Source organism: Clarias gariepinus, chromosome 7 (genome assembly GCF_024256425.1).
Source record: "Clarias gariepinus isolate MV-2021 ecotype Netherlands chromosome 7, CGAR_prim_01v2, whole genome shotgun sequence".
NCBI lineage: Eukaryota > Metazoa > Chordata > Actinopteri > Siluriformes > Clariidae > Clarias > Clarias gariepinus.
In genome coordinates, this window is record NC_071106.1 from 21,356,615 (window position 1) to 21,369,801 (window position 13,187).

The window sequence follows — 13,187 nt, forward strand, 5'->3', positions numbered from 1 at the left end:
GACATCTTTGTTGTGCCATCTGGGTTAAAAATCGTAATGTTTGTGCAATCACTTATTCATTTCAAACAACAGATGCAATTTTACCAACAAGTTATACTTGCGCTTTAATTATGCAGGGTGGCAAGCAGTTAGTTGACTATATTTGTTGAGGTCCAGAAGAAGAACTGCTATGAAATCCCCACGCTGTCGGTGCTAAATGATGACATCATGCACTATGCATTCTGATCTTACCATTTTCATTTGAGTAGCCTGACCGCCTATCCTATATACTGTATTCAGTCTCTGACCACATATTATGGTGACTTTGATTAAATATGAAAAAAAAATCTAATTTGTGCATTCAGACAGATCTGATACATGTCAGATCAAAATCTGATATGTGTCATATTAGGGTTTGAGTCACCTCAGGCTGGTAATGTGAATGTAGCCAGAGAGCACAAATGCAACAGTGAAGCAGTCCTTATTAAAACATCCTGTATCATGGGTTACATATACCAAACTGACCAGAATACAAAATGGTCGCCTGATTTATGAAAGACTTGCTGTATCCCTGTAGTGATCTGATGGTGAAGCTGCGCCAAGATTCAAAGCATTCAGTATTCAGATCCACTGCTTTTTCTCATTTACTTATTTTATAGCATTATTCATGAATAGACTTTTTTTTTTTTTGCCTTATCAATCTGCAAAAAAATACTGCTTAATGGAAAAAGCATAAGTTTGTTTAAATTCGTCATTCTTGAGATATTTTTAAATAAAGTTTGTGTAGAAAAAAGTTGCCTGGACATGATCTGGAAAAGCGCACAGCTGCTTGTGGATGTTACATGCCAGAGCTTAATAGGAATGGTCCAAAAACCTCTGTGGCAAACTGGAGTCAAGGCACAGATTTGGGGAAGATTCCCAAAATCTACAGCTTTCAAGGTCCCAAAAAACACAGACACTTCCTAAATTGAAACACCCTCTTGTTTGGCTATCCATAGAAATTTAGAAAAAATGGAGAATATCTTTGGTCCAAATGGTGACAAAGAACCAAAATTACCAGGATGTTTTTTTAGAAATGGGCAAATTGCACGAGAAAGACATCCAGCCCTTTACCATTAGGCCTTTAGGGTATGCCTGAATGAATGTCACTCCTTATATCACATCATGGCATTCAAACAGCACACCATGGAAAGCAAGCATATATGGTTGGGCTCACTGACATGAATGCCAAGGTATAGAAGTGGAGATCACCTGCTAATCACCAACACTGAAACATACTGGTGGCAGCATCAAGCTGTGATTTTTTTGTTTGTTTGTTTGCGGCAGTTTTCCATTAAGGTTTTTATTGCATCTTTTCTGTGAGAAAATTTTTAGAAACCTGCTCAAGAGGAAATTGAGCAGGTTTCGGGGTCTCTGAATGGTCATAATTCAGTCATAATAACTCAGTTAAGACGAGCTTCTCCTTATGCAGAAGAACTGCCAATTGGGACCATAAATGTTAATTGCCTAACCCATATGGAGACTCATCCCAATGGAACATTTAAAAAAAAGAATGGATATTAACAGTACAGAAATGCTCTTCATCTTACCTGACTGAAGTTGAGACGTTTTGCAGATACTGTAGTAATTAACAAAGGTTTTAAAATGGTGGATTTATGGCTACATCATCATATATACTGTATGGCTGTTTTTAAAATACATTTTTAAATGCAAACTTCTTTATTATACTTATTTATTATGGGATATTGCTTGCAGATTGCTATGAAAAAATAGACTCCACTTTAGATGAAGGGTGTAAGAAATTAAAGTTTGAATACTGTTTAATATCTATACACAGTATTGTCTGACTGTCTGGGCCCACATGCAATCTATTTGTTTAATCATTGATGGGAAACTCATAGTTTTGACTATTTATAAACTTATTAAGTAATAAGCCTTCAGTAGCAGAAGTGGACAAAACAGTGCTGAAGCTGGATCAGATCACAAAAGGCTTCCTCGGATCATGTTGCAGAAGACAAGTGGCTGATCAGAGGTCAGTGAAGAGCTCGATGAAGTAAACGTCAGTGTCATGTCAGTACATAAGAAACCCTGGAAGACTGTAAACTTTGCCTGCTGGTTAAGGGGATTTTCTCAAGTTATTTGCTATATGGTATATGCCGGTAATTTATTCCGGAAAGTAACTTTTAGCATAAATATGATGTGGTGATTTGTGCAGGGGGAAAATCCCAGCAATTATGGAAAACTGTTGAACCTGACTGTTCCTAAAATAACTTTATTTACTTCAGCAGCAGTTTTAAATTGTACTTGTCTTGTTATGTAGTAAACAAATTATAAAGACAAAAGATGCTTTTTATTAAAACTTTAATATGTAGTCACAATATAATTGATAAGATCACAGAAAGGGCAGCAGTGCTATGTACATTTCACAAACTGCACATTTATGACTAACTGTTAAAATGCTGCATCTGGGTGGATTTGGAATAGCTTTTTCTCCTTCGTGGCTAATCTAGTCAACCTAATGATTGTCAAACTGGGTTGAAATAAATTGCTCTGTAATCATGGAAACAATGTGCAGGCATTTTCTGTATCTCTCCCTAAGGAATTTTTACTTTCTACCATTTCCACCTTTGAACAGGCTTTAAAAGAGAGAAACATGCTTCAGCATTAAAGAGCCATATTTCACACTGCAACATGGAGAGTGTGAAGAGATGCTTAACAGTACAGCAAGGAAGGGCGGGTGAGAAAATCTAAAGTTCCAGAAGAGAGGGTGTATAAGATCTTCGTTCTCCCTCTTCTGGTCATAAAGTCTAACAACTCTTTTCTGTGTTGCAATGATGGAAATAAGGCAAGATGCCAAAACGAAGGTGTGTTGTTCCAGTGCACAATTTCTTTATCCATAATATTTCTTCTCAACATATCATTTCGTCATGAGATTTCTTTTTTGCGTATGACCGCATCCATGTAGATCTGTGCATCTGTAGCCTTCAGCTTATCTATACAGTTTATACAATTTCACTGTCCAATGGGTGGTATGACCTACAGATTCTTAATTATAAAACAAATCTACACATTACCACCAAAACTCAATACATTTGCTTATGTAATGTTTATGGACGGCCCTTGTCCCCCTGTAAGCTACTTTGTTTTATACACATACACACACACAGTTATTTATAGTGCAGCACCACCATCTGCTTGTTGCTAGGAGACAGACGGGTGCAGATTTCTTGGCCAAGCAATCCCCATCACTTACATCACACACACAGTTTCATGAATTTGTCACCTTCATGAAAGGGTGGATTTAAGATCTGAAACCAAGCCACCATCCAGTGTATGCATGTACCTGTATAAGCGATCAAGTATGAGATTCATATGTTGTATTTGCAATTAGCAAAGTTAACTGTGATTTTTTTCACAAATTGTTTTGCCTAGTATTATATAATTTAACGCCTTTCAATTTGTAATCAGATACAGTGCTATATCAAAAAAACATCATGTCTATATATATATATATATATATATATATATATAGTACTCAAGTAAGAAATCTAGTAAGTAGAATATGATGTCTGTATATTAGTCATTTTATCCCAGAGGTCATCTTCTGAGTCAGCTGAGGGTATAACGTTTCAATTGCTCCTTTACTCTGCAGTGATGGGATGATGCACCACACATGCTTTCCTTCCTTTTATCACTTTAGACTCATACTGTTCAATTATGGCCACCACTCAAGTGTGATTTAGAAGATATTATCAATTTGCATATCCTTCTATTTTTTATGGACATTCAGAAGCTCTGCGTGGTGTAGAATATTTATTATTTTCATGTTTATAGTCTACCTAAAGTCACTGAAATGTCTTCTTAGTGATCTACATTTGTGTTCAGTGTAATTCCAATTGCAGTTTCTCCAAAGTACCCTTAGTGTCATATTTATGTCTTTTCTCCGCCATTTCACTTTTAGGACAACCAGAAGATGAACACTTGTTTTTGCCTGCTTTTCTATCCTTTCAGAATATTTTTTATTTTTGCAGGTTGTATGCCTTATTCTAAAACTTATTCTTAAATTAATACTGATTATGAGAGCATATAAAAAAATGTGACTACATTGGCATTGTTGTTATTATTATTATTATTATTAGTAGTAGTAGTAGTAGTAGTAGTAGAATATTAAAGCTATTTCAAGCAACAAAAATGATCTAGCTTATCCTTAAAATGCCTCCTCTGAATGTATAGGATGAATAGATGGATGATTAAACAAGTGTAAATGATCATAAAATTTAGTCAAGACATTGACACGGTACAAAATTATGTTTGTTTGAAATAAGAATTTTGTCCTTTTAAATTAGCTTTTGCAATAATTACAGAATTTCATACTTATACTTTTGTTATTCTAGCTGTCAAGTTTGTTGGGGTGAAATTTCATGCTTCTTGGGGCTCCTTCCCTCCATAGGCACTTTTTATGACCCATATGATCAGTTTTACAACTTCTCAAGATCTAGATCTGAAGCAGTATATTACAGATAGAACGCAATCTGACTGTTTAACAGTTTAGTCACCTCAAACCTTTGCCTCAACATAACCATTGCTATCTAATCCTGTACTGTGTTATCTGTACAGTTATTTTATTTTTAACTTTAATTTGTATATTTTATTTTATTCTTTCATAGATAAATATACCCTTTATTTTAATTTTCATATTTATTTCCTTTTCCCATTCATATTCTTTTATTTTTAGGTCACGAGCAGTTGTCTAAGCATTTCACTGCATATCGTACTGTGTATGACTGTGTATGTGACAAATAAAAATTGAATTCGATTTAATCTTCTTTTGGCCAATGGCCATGTTCTTTAATTCATCTTAATCACTTTTATTGGCCAGTTTCAGATTGCAATTCAGCCTAGAAGGCCAGCATCCTGGAGTCACCTCGTGACTGTTGACAGTAAAGCTGGTGCTTTGCAGGTAGCATTTAATGAAGCTGTCAGCTGAGTACTTGTGAGGTGTCTGTTTCTCAACCTAGAGACTCTGGTGTCCTTGTCCTCTTGCTCAGCTGTGTATATAAATAGTATATGATTATTCCTTGATATATTACTATATTGTCAGCCAATAATAAAGTAAGGATCTGAAATATGTGCAGTATCAAAATTTTTAGCTCAAGTGAAACATGACCAGAGCTGTTTATTTCCTGGTTGCACGATGGGAAAAGGCTGGTTGTGTCACAAATAAAAGGTCAGTAAAGTATGTGAACATAAAGGTTTTTGGACACATCATATCTACAGTAGAATTGTCTGGTATTAATATATGCATTTGCATTTATGCAACTTTGGTCAGTGTAGTCATAGAATGAGTAAAGCACGATAACACAAAGCGTATGCATGCTTATGCACATCACTTTTGCTTTACCTAACTGTGTTCTTTCCTTTAGTTTCAGTCAGTTTTTGTAAATTTTCAGACAAGTTCTGTATATGTTAAATAAATGTGATACCTCAGTTAGGCATGCATTGTTGCAGATGCCACCCAGGCTGTTGAATGCATATGATGAACAAATAGATCATGACAGGAACAATGATTCCAGTAATGATTCCAGCGTCATGTTTGGTTTTGCAGAGCTATCAGGTGCTTCAAAGTTGCAAGCTCTTTCAAAACTTTTTGATGAAATAACAAAAGGAGAATACAGAAGCATTGAGACAATAGGGCACATGCTGAAGTGTGTTGGTAAGAGTAATATTGCACAGTGCCAACAAACAAGAAAGAGAAATGCAATTCTCCATCAAAAAATGGAAGAATGAATGATGTGCTTTAAACAAGTCCCACAACCAAAATGCTTTAACTGACTTAGTGATCACATGACAGGTGCTGACCTTAAAAACCTACAGGTGTCATGATGTCGTGACCAGGTCTAGGACCTGGTGATGACACATTTTTGTATGGTCTCTCAACAGTTAAACTGTTTAACAGTTAAAACACTGTTAACTAAGCTTTTCATTTGCAGAGATGTTATGTTAGGCACCACTGTCCTGCTGATAGTGGCACAGACTTGGCATAAATCTACTGAGCCATGGAAGGAGACCTCTAGTGGTGGCTGCAGGTGAAGATCTGGCAAGAAATGACAAAGCATTTCACTGGCCAATCATCACAGTGTACCAGTTCCACCACTGTGACAAACGCACAACATACTGTATGCATGTGCGAAATGCAAAGTGTCACTTGGAGTGCTACAAGACAAACCATGGGGATAGGTGTAAAATAAAAAAGGCACCAATATTGCAACATTTTGTGCGTGACTATAAACAATGTTGAAAGACATAGATTTTTTTTTGTGTGTGTTTGCTTTCAGAATTCATAACGGTGTTGTATAATGATTTTGGATATGTTTAATAGTCACACTAGAATATAATCAGAGCATAGGGACTGCCATTGTTATAAATGTATTAGTCATGGGACTGGGTGAAGTATAAACTGAATATAACCATCCCATTTTCACTTACCACCTAATTGTTCATGATTAATAATAATATATGATGATAATAATAATAATAATAATAATAATAAACAATAATTGGTTATTTTCAAGAGTTACTAATGACACGTACTGTGAATATTTTCAAGACTGAGTAAGGATTACTTCTGGTATGGGGCATCATTTGTTTAATTTGTGTTTTTCCATTCCCAAAAAACAAAACAAAAACTGAAAACAGTGTTTCGAAGTATATTATAGTATATATCTATAATTTTAACATTGTAACAAATTTATACTTTTCTTTTTACCATTCAATTAGCAAAGTATTTTTTTAAATCACTGACTCAGAGAGCTTCAGTCCACAGCCCATACTGTTGGTGTGTACAAATAGCAAATCAAATCTTTTCAATCTCTTTTATTCTAAGGTGTCGTTTGCAAGTGAATCGACTCTTTGAGTCAGATCTTTTACGTGAGAGTTGAGAGTCGACTCGGCTGTTGTGGTTTAAGAGCGATACAGTAAGTAATCGAGATAAACGCAATGTTTTTAATAAAGCACAGCGCAATAACAATTAAACTGTGCGTTGTTCGGCAGTGCACGTTTTATGAATTTTTGGCTGTAAAATATTTTTACTAGAAGATAAAGTAAGATTTTATAAAAATAAAATTAGAAGAAAATTAGAAGTCCGGTTTGTGTTTTAGGTTGCTGAACCAAATGGTTCGATTCACTGAAAGGAGAATTAAAGGATTCGCGTCGATGTACAGGAAGAAAATACGATCATGATCGCCCTCTGGTGGAATAATTCACAACTACAACAGCCAACATCACTGATTTGCTCCCTCTATTTTTCTTGACTGACTCTGTATATATATGTATATATATATATATATATGTTGGCTGTTGTAGTATATGTCCCTTGACCCTTGTCCAACCAAAACAACTCTGACTAAAATTATTTGTTTCACAGATTAAGATCTAGGGAACTTGGATCACAAGTCAACATCATAAACCTTTTGCCATGTTCTTCATACCATTCCTAAGCAGTTTGCGGTGTATTAGGGTGCGTTATCCCGCTTAAAGTCATCATAAAACACTGTTGCTATGAAGGGGTGTACTTGGACTGCAATTAGGATTAAGTAGGTGGGAAGTGACAAAGTAGCATTCACATGAATGCCAGGACGCAAGGTTTCTCAGCAGAACATTGCACAGAGCATCACACTGCATCTGCCAGCTTGCCTTCTTCTCAAATGGCATCCCGCTGCCATCTCTACCCAGGTAAGCAACACACATACAGTTATTCCATGACAAACATGGAAACATGATTCTTCAGACCAGGACATCTTCTTCTATTGCCATATGGTCCTTTAGTTTTGATGCTAAAGAACTCTGATGGTGGTGGACAGGGGACACCATGGGTACTCCGACCAATCTATGGCAATGCAGCTCCATACTCAGCAAGGTAAAGCACTATATGTTCTGACACCCTTCTATCATAGCTAGCATAGATTTTTTAGCAATATGTGCTGCAGTAGTTCTTCTATTGTGTTAAAAAAGATGGGGTACCCTTTTCCTTTGCATATGCATTCCATATGCACTTTGGGTGCTCATGACCCTCTTGCCAGGTTATCAGTTGTCATGTTTTTTAAGACTTTCAGTAGGTAATAATCACTGCATAGCAGGAAAACCACACAACACCTGCAATTTTGGAAATACTTTGCCTCATCATAAATTTAGCCCTTAGACAAAGTTGCTCAGATCTTACACTTTCCCATTTTTCAGTCTTGCAACTTCAAGAACTGAATATTTATTCGTTGCCTATTTTGCACAACCTGGCCAAAAAAAGCCCAGTTTTGGAGGGGTTGAAGTTGTATACTACATAATAAAATAAAAATGAAATTAATGGGAAATTAGTGTGATTTTGGGTGAGAATTGTCACATTGCTAGAATCAGAAAGCATACCGTGAACTTCACCAAAAAAGTGTGGGGAAAAAAGCATAAATGATCACTCAAACGATTCATGAAGTTGCATCATAAAAAATTGACAGGTGAACACAGCTATGTTTACTAGTGAACATAACAGCATTTCCACACACTGTGTGGGGAGAACTCAAAGAATTGTGACTAAACAGCTGCATGGGCACTTGTTAGTGAGGATAATCAAAAAAAAAAAAAAAAGCTTTAATTTGCTAGGGAACAAAAAGATTGAACTGGTTCCAGACTGACCTTATTCCAGCATGATGGGTGTGTGAGGGTGAGAAGGGGAGCACATGAAGCGATGAACCCATCATGCATAGTGCTCACTGTACAAGCCTCTGGAGCCAGTGTTATGACCTGGGGTTGCTCTAGCTAGTCTGGTCTAGGCTCAGTAACATTATGAGGCAATAAAATGAAGTCAACTGATGACTTGAATGACCGTCACTAAATTCTTTCTTTACTGATCTGATGCAAATTGTGAGAGAGAGCATGAGGAATGAAGTCATCTAATTGTGCAATTAAACTGAAGGTGGTTAAACAAAATATTATCTGTGATTTATTCTTATTATTATGTAATATACTTTTTTGCTGCAGTAATGAGATAAGTTAGGTTATTCATGGTTTCTGTACATGGGCACTCAGTACTTTGAGCTGAAATAGCATGAATTACTGCATCAATATGGCATGACATGGAGGCAATATATATTACTTTATTTTCGTTTAATATATTTTAATGTTATGACTGCAAGGTCTGTATCCCACATATTACAGTCGCTTGTTCTTTAACCGCGTGACCCACAACTAAAAGCACGAAAATGTGTCTAAATATCAAATAGCGGGTATCTAATATGTTCCCTCACAAATTGCTCCCAATTAAAGCAGCCTATAAAGGGAAGACGACATAGACGACTGGAGCCCCCCTTTCTTTCCAAGGCTGGTGACATAACCATTATGCCTACTGGCCGCTGAGCATGAGGAAGTATAAATATCATTTTATTTCCATCCCGAAATAAATAAGCCGTCACGCCGTGGCCTCGTGACCTTGGCGTGGCGCGCGCAGAGATTTCCCGCCTGAAACGCGAGAGTCTGGCCGTGCTGTTATTTCGCTTCGTCCAAGGCAGACTGACGGACACCGAGGCCAAAAACGGGTCAAGTCTCGCCATCTGATCTCATTCAGTCTTCTGTGTGTGTGTGTGTGAGAGAGAGAGAGAGTGCAGGGCGCTTGCGTGGAAGACCAGACGTGACATAATATCTAAAAAGTGATACTCTCCTCGGCTGAGCGCGTGCCACTGTCCAGCTGCAGTAGCATAGCAGCGCGCGCGAAGAGTAGGTGCAGCACTCTTAAATTAAATCCACTGCAATCAAAAAATTATATGAAAAAAATAAAATAAAATTAGTTCAATAAGTTGTATTCCTGTGTAATGCACATGGATCCAGACGTCTAAAACCACTACAGCGGACATGCCCCTGTTGAGAAAGCTAGCAGGGGGAGATCAGGTCATGTGCCCTGGAAGTCTTACAAAAAACATATTATTATATACCACTAATATATATTTATGGCGGCATGGTAGCTTGGTGGTTAGCACTGTCGCCTTGCACCTCCGGGGTCGGGGTTCGATTCGATTCTGTGTGCTTTGCGTTTGCATGTTCTCCCCACGCTTGGTGGTTTAGGCTAATTGGCATTCCTAAATTACCCGTAGTGTGTAAATGTTGACTGAAGGTCCCACCACGATTGTAAAAAGGGAATAAGTACAATGGTAAACCATTGGCCTCCACAGTCTTTAGTTGGACTTCCTAAATGGATGGAATATATATTTATACCACAGCAAATTCTACAGTCTATTGGGCCCCTAGACAAAACCTGCAGGGGCCTCTCCAACCACCATTTATCACCGTTATCTTAAAATCTTTAGATTTGTAGCCCTCACAGCACCCCAACTGGCCAGGGGCCCCAAGAAGTTGCCTTGTCTGCTGACAAGCAGAATCTAAATTGATCAGATGATGATTAGTTTACTGTAAGAGATCATTCTAGTATTATATTCAATTCATTTTTTTTGTATAGCACTTTGAACAATGGTCTTTGTCTTAAAGCTGGTTTACACAATCAAAAGAAAATTATGAAAATGTGTTTGAAATGTGAAAAATGTGTATAAATCAAAATGATTAGATTGTCCCTATCAGTACTGCATTGTCTTTCTCTAGTAACAGATGCCTCATTCACACGGCCCTGCACAGTAGATGTTGTAGGTGGTCATAATCTGAGACTAGCAATAAATAAATAAATCTGTGTTGTTTAACAAAACTACTATAAAGGGTCATTTATGTATAATAATTGCAAAACTGTTAATATTATTGTGAGATTTCCTAGCTCTACCGAGTTACCTCTTACAAATGCAGCAGATTTTGCAAAAAGTCTCAAATACAGCATTAATCATTCCAAACAATATTCTCAGCCAGTGACCTCGCTTTGTGAGCTTAACTTAATAACTAGTGTATGTTAGGAGCAGACACTACCTCCTCACCCTCTTTATCCATTAGATAGTAAATCGGTTACGTTTCTTTTGTCTTCAGGTTCACATCCTGTTTGATAAGAAACCTTAATCAGCAGCTCTTTCAAAAGAGCTTCATATCATGCATTCCAGACTGCAGTGAAATCTTAGGCTGTTTCTAAAGTGATATGATGTAGGCTAGAGGGGATCAAGATTTTGAAATTTTGCATGGTTTATGTCGTAGGTGACATGTTTCCATTAATTGTCTGCATATTTTGACTGAGCAGAGAACCTGTGCTTTGACTTGCAGAGCTATGTTTAGACTCTTCACTGAATTGGCTCAGGCACAAACCAGGAAAGCAAAAACATGTTTAGTCAGCAGAGCAACAAGATGCTGCCAGCTTACTTGCATGGCATGATTTAATATTTAATAAATCTGAAAAAATATGCTTTGTTCCAAAATTGTCACACAGACAAATGACAAATCTAGCTCAGAAAAGATCAAAATATGTGAAACTTTCTGATCTTTGAGACATACACACCAGCTCAGACATGTTTGACAATTCCAACTATTCTAAAACTGCTGGAGTATACAAAACAGCAATAATATTTTTGCAAGTGCTCAAAGGCGAGGTACTCTCAGCTGAAGTATATTCAAGCAGACGTCTAGGCTGTTGACTGCGAGCGCTCTGTCAGAACGGGTCTCTGACAGTAACCGCAGAATATTTCATTAATTAATGAGCGTTTTGTGGTGCTATTAAAGCACTTGCACGCCCCATCTGGCAGTAAGCTCACCCTTTTAACACATTTACTCACTCCAGATCTCAGGCTGAGAAGTGATGGAGGGAGATGGGGAGGGAAGAAGAACACACTAAAATTTAAGTGCATGCAGGATGGGGTCAAATCTTCAGTAAGAACATATTGGTCTTTGAGCACTGTTTGTGAAAATCAAACATTTCTACCATAAAAAAAAGAAAAGATTTTTTGTACATTTGTAACAGTAAAATAAATTAGGTTGCATGTAGGGGTGGTAGAACTGTTACCTCGCACCTCCAGGGTTGATAGTTTGATTCTCACCTCAGGCCTGTAGGCTTGGTGCTTGGTGGGTTCCCTCAGGGTACTCCGCTTTCATCCCACAAATTGCCATGCGTTACCAAATTCCCTAGTGTGTGTGTGTGTGTGTGTGTGTGTGTATGTGTGTGTGTGTGTGTCCTGTGATAGATTGCCTTCGCCTTGTGTCCCAGGTCCCGAGGGATAGGTTTCAGGCCTCAGTATAGTGAATAAATGAGTTACATGTATGTAACACTTATAAGCATTGCAAACTGTAGGTACGTATAATAATATCATTAATCTTTAATTATTAAAGGCAGAGCACTGTTACAAATCAAGCTGTGTCATTTATTTTTATTACAAGGCTAAATCTCTCGTTAGGTATATGCTGTCAAGTAAGCTTTTCATTTAGTCTAAAATGCGACCAGTAAGTTAACCTAACACTGTAACTAAACCTTTTACCCAGCTCGCAGCATAAATTTATCATAGTGCTGAAAAACTGTGTAAAAGGTAGAACTGTTATAAATAAGGCTAGCCACAAGAAAGTGATGCAAGCTGTTGATTTGGCAAGACCTTGAGGCCTTCAGCTGTTTCTGGTATGTTTTTTTCTTCTTCTGTTTTTCAGTCTATCTCAACCACGGACACCAACCCCCCCATTTGTGGGGAAGACAAAACTACAAAACGGACACACAAAAAAGGAGAAAAAAAAAAACAGATTTTGATACCTAACAGGCACCCTGTCTTTGCTAAAGGACAATATAGTCATGTAGAACTCTCAAGTCGAACTTCAAGTCCATATCAATGTGAACTGCTGTCAATACCTGCAGAGAAAAGTCACATGACTTTGTAGACACTTGACTTGTTCTGTTTCACACATGTGCCACATGTGCATGTGGTTTTGTTTTCACATGTATTTTTTCCCACGCAACTTAATTCTAAGATTTTTTTACATGTAGGTCATATAATGTTATTTTTCACATGTAGCTGTTATCATCTCATATTATTCATTTATTTTTATGTGTGAACATGTTCACATGAGGTGATCTTTACTTGTTTTAGGCTTGTTTCTACAGTATTTAAAGTGTGGTTTAATATATGTTCACTAGCATAAGTACCCATCTTTGATAGGAAGAGAGTTTAAATAGTAAATAATAGGAAAATAGGTAAAAGCTTAAAGATAAAATTAATGTAAGGAGTGATATTATTATTTGAGGTTGAAGCCCACATACATGTCAGCCT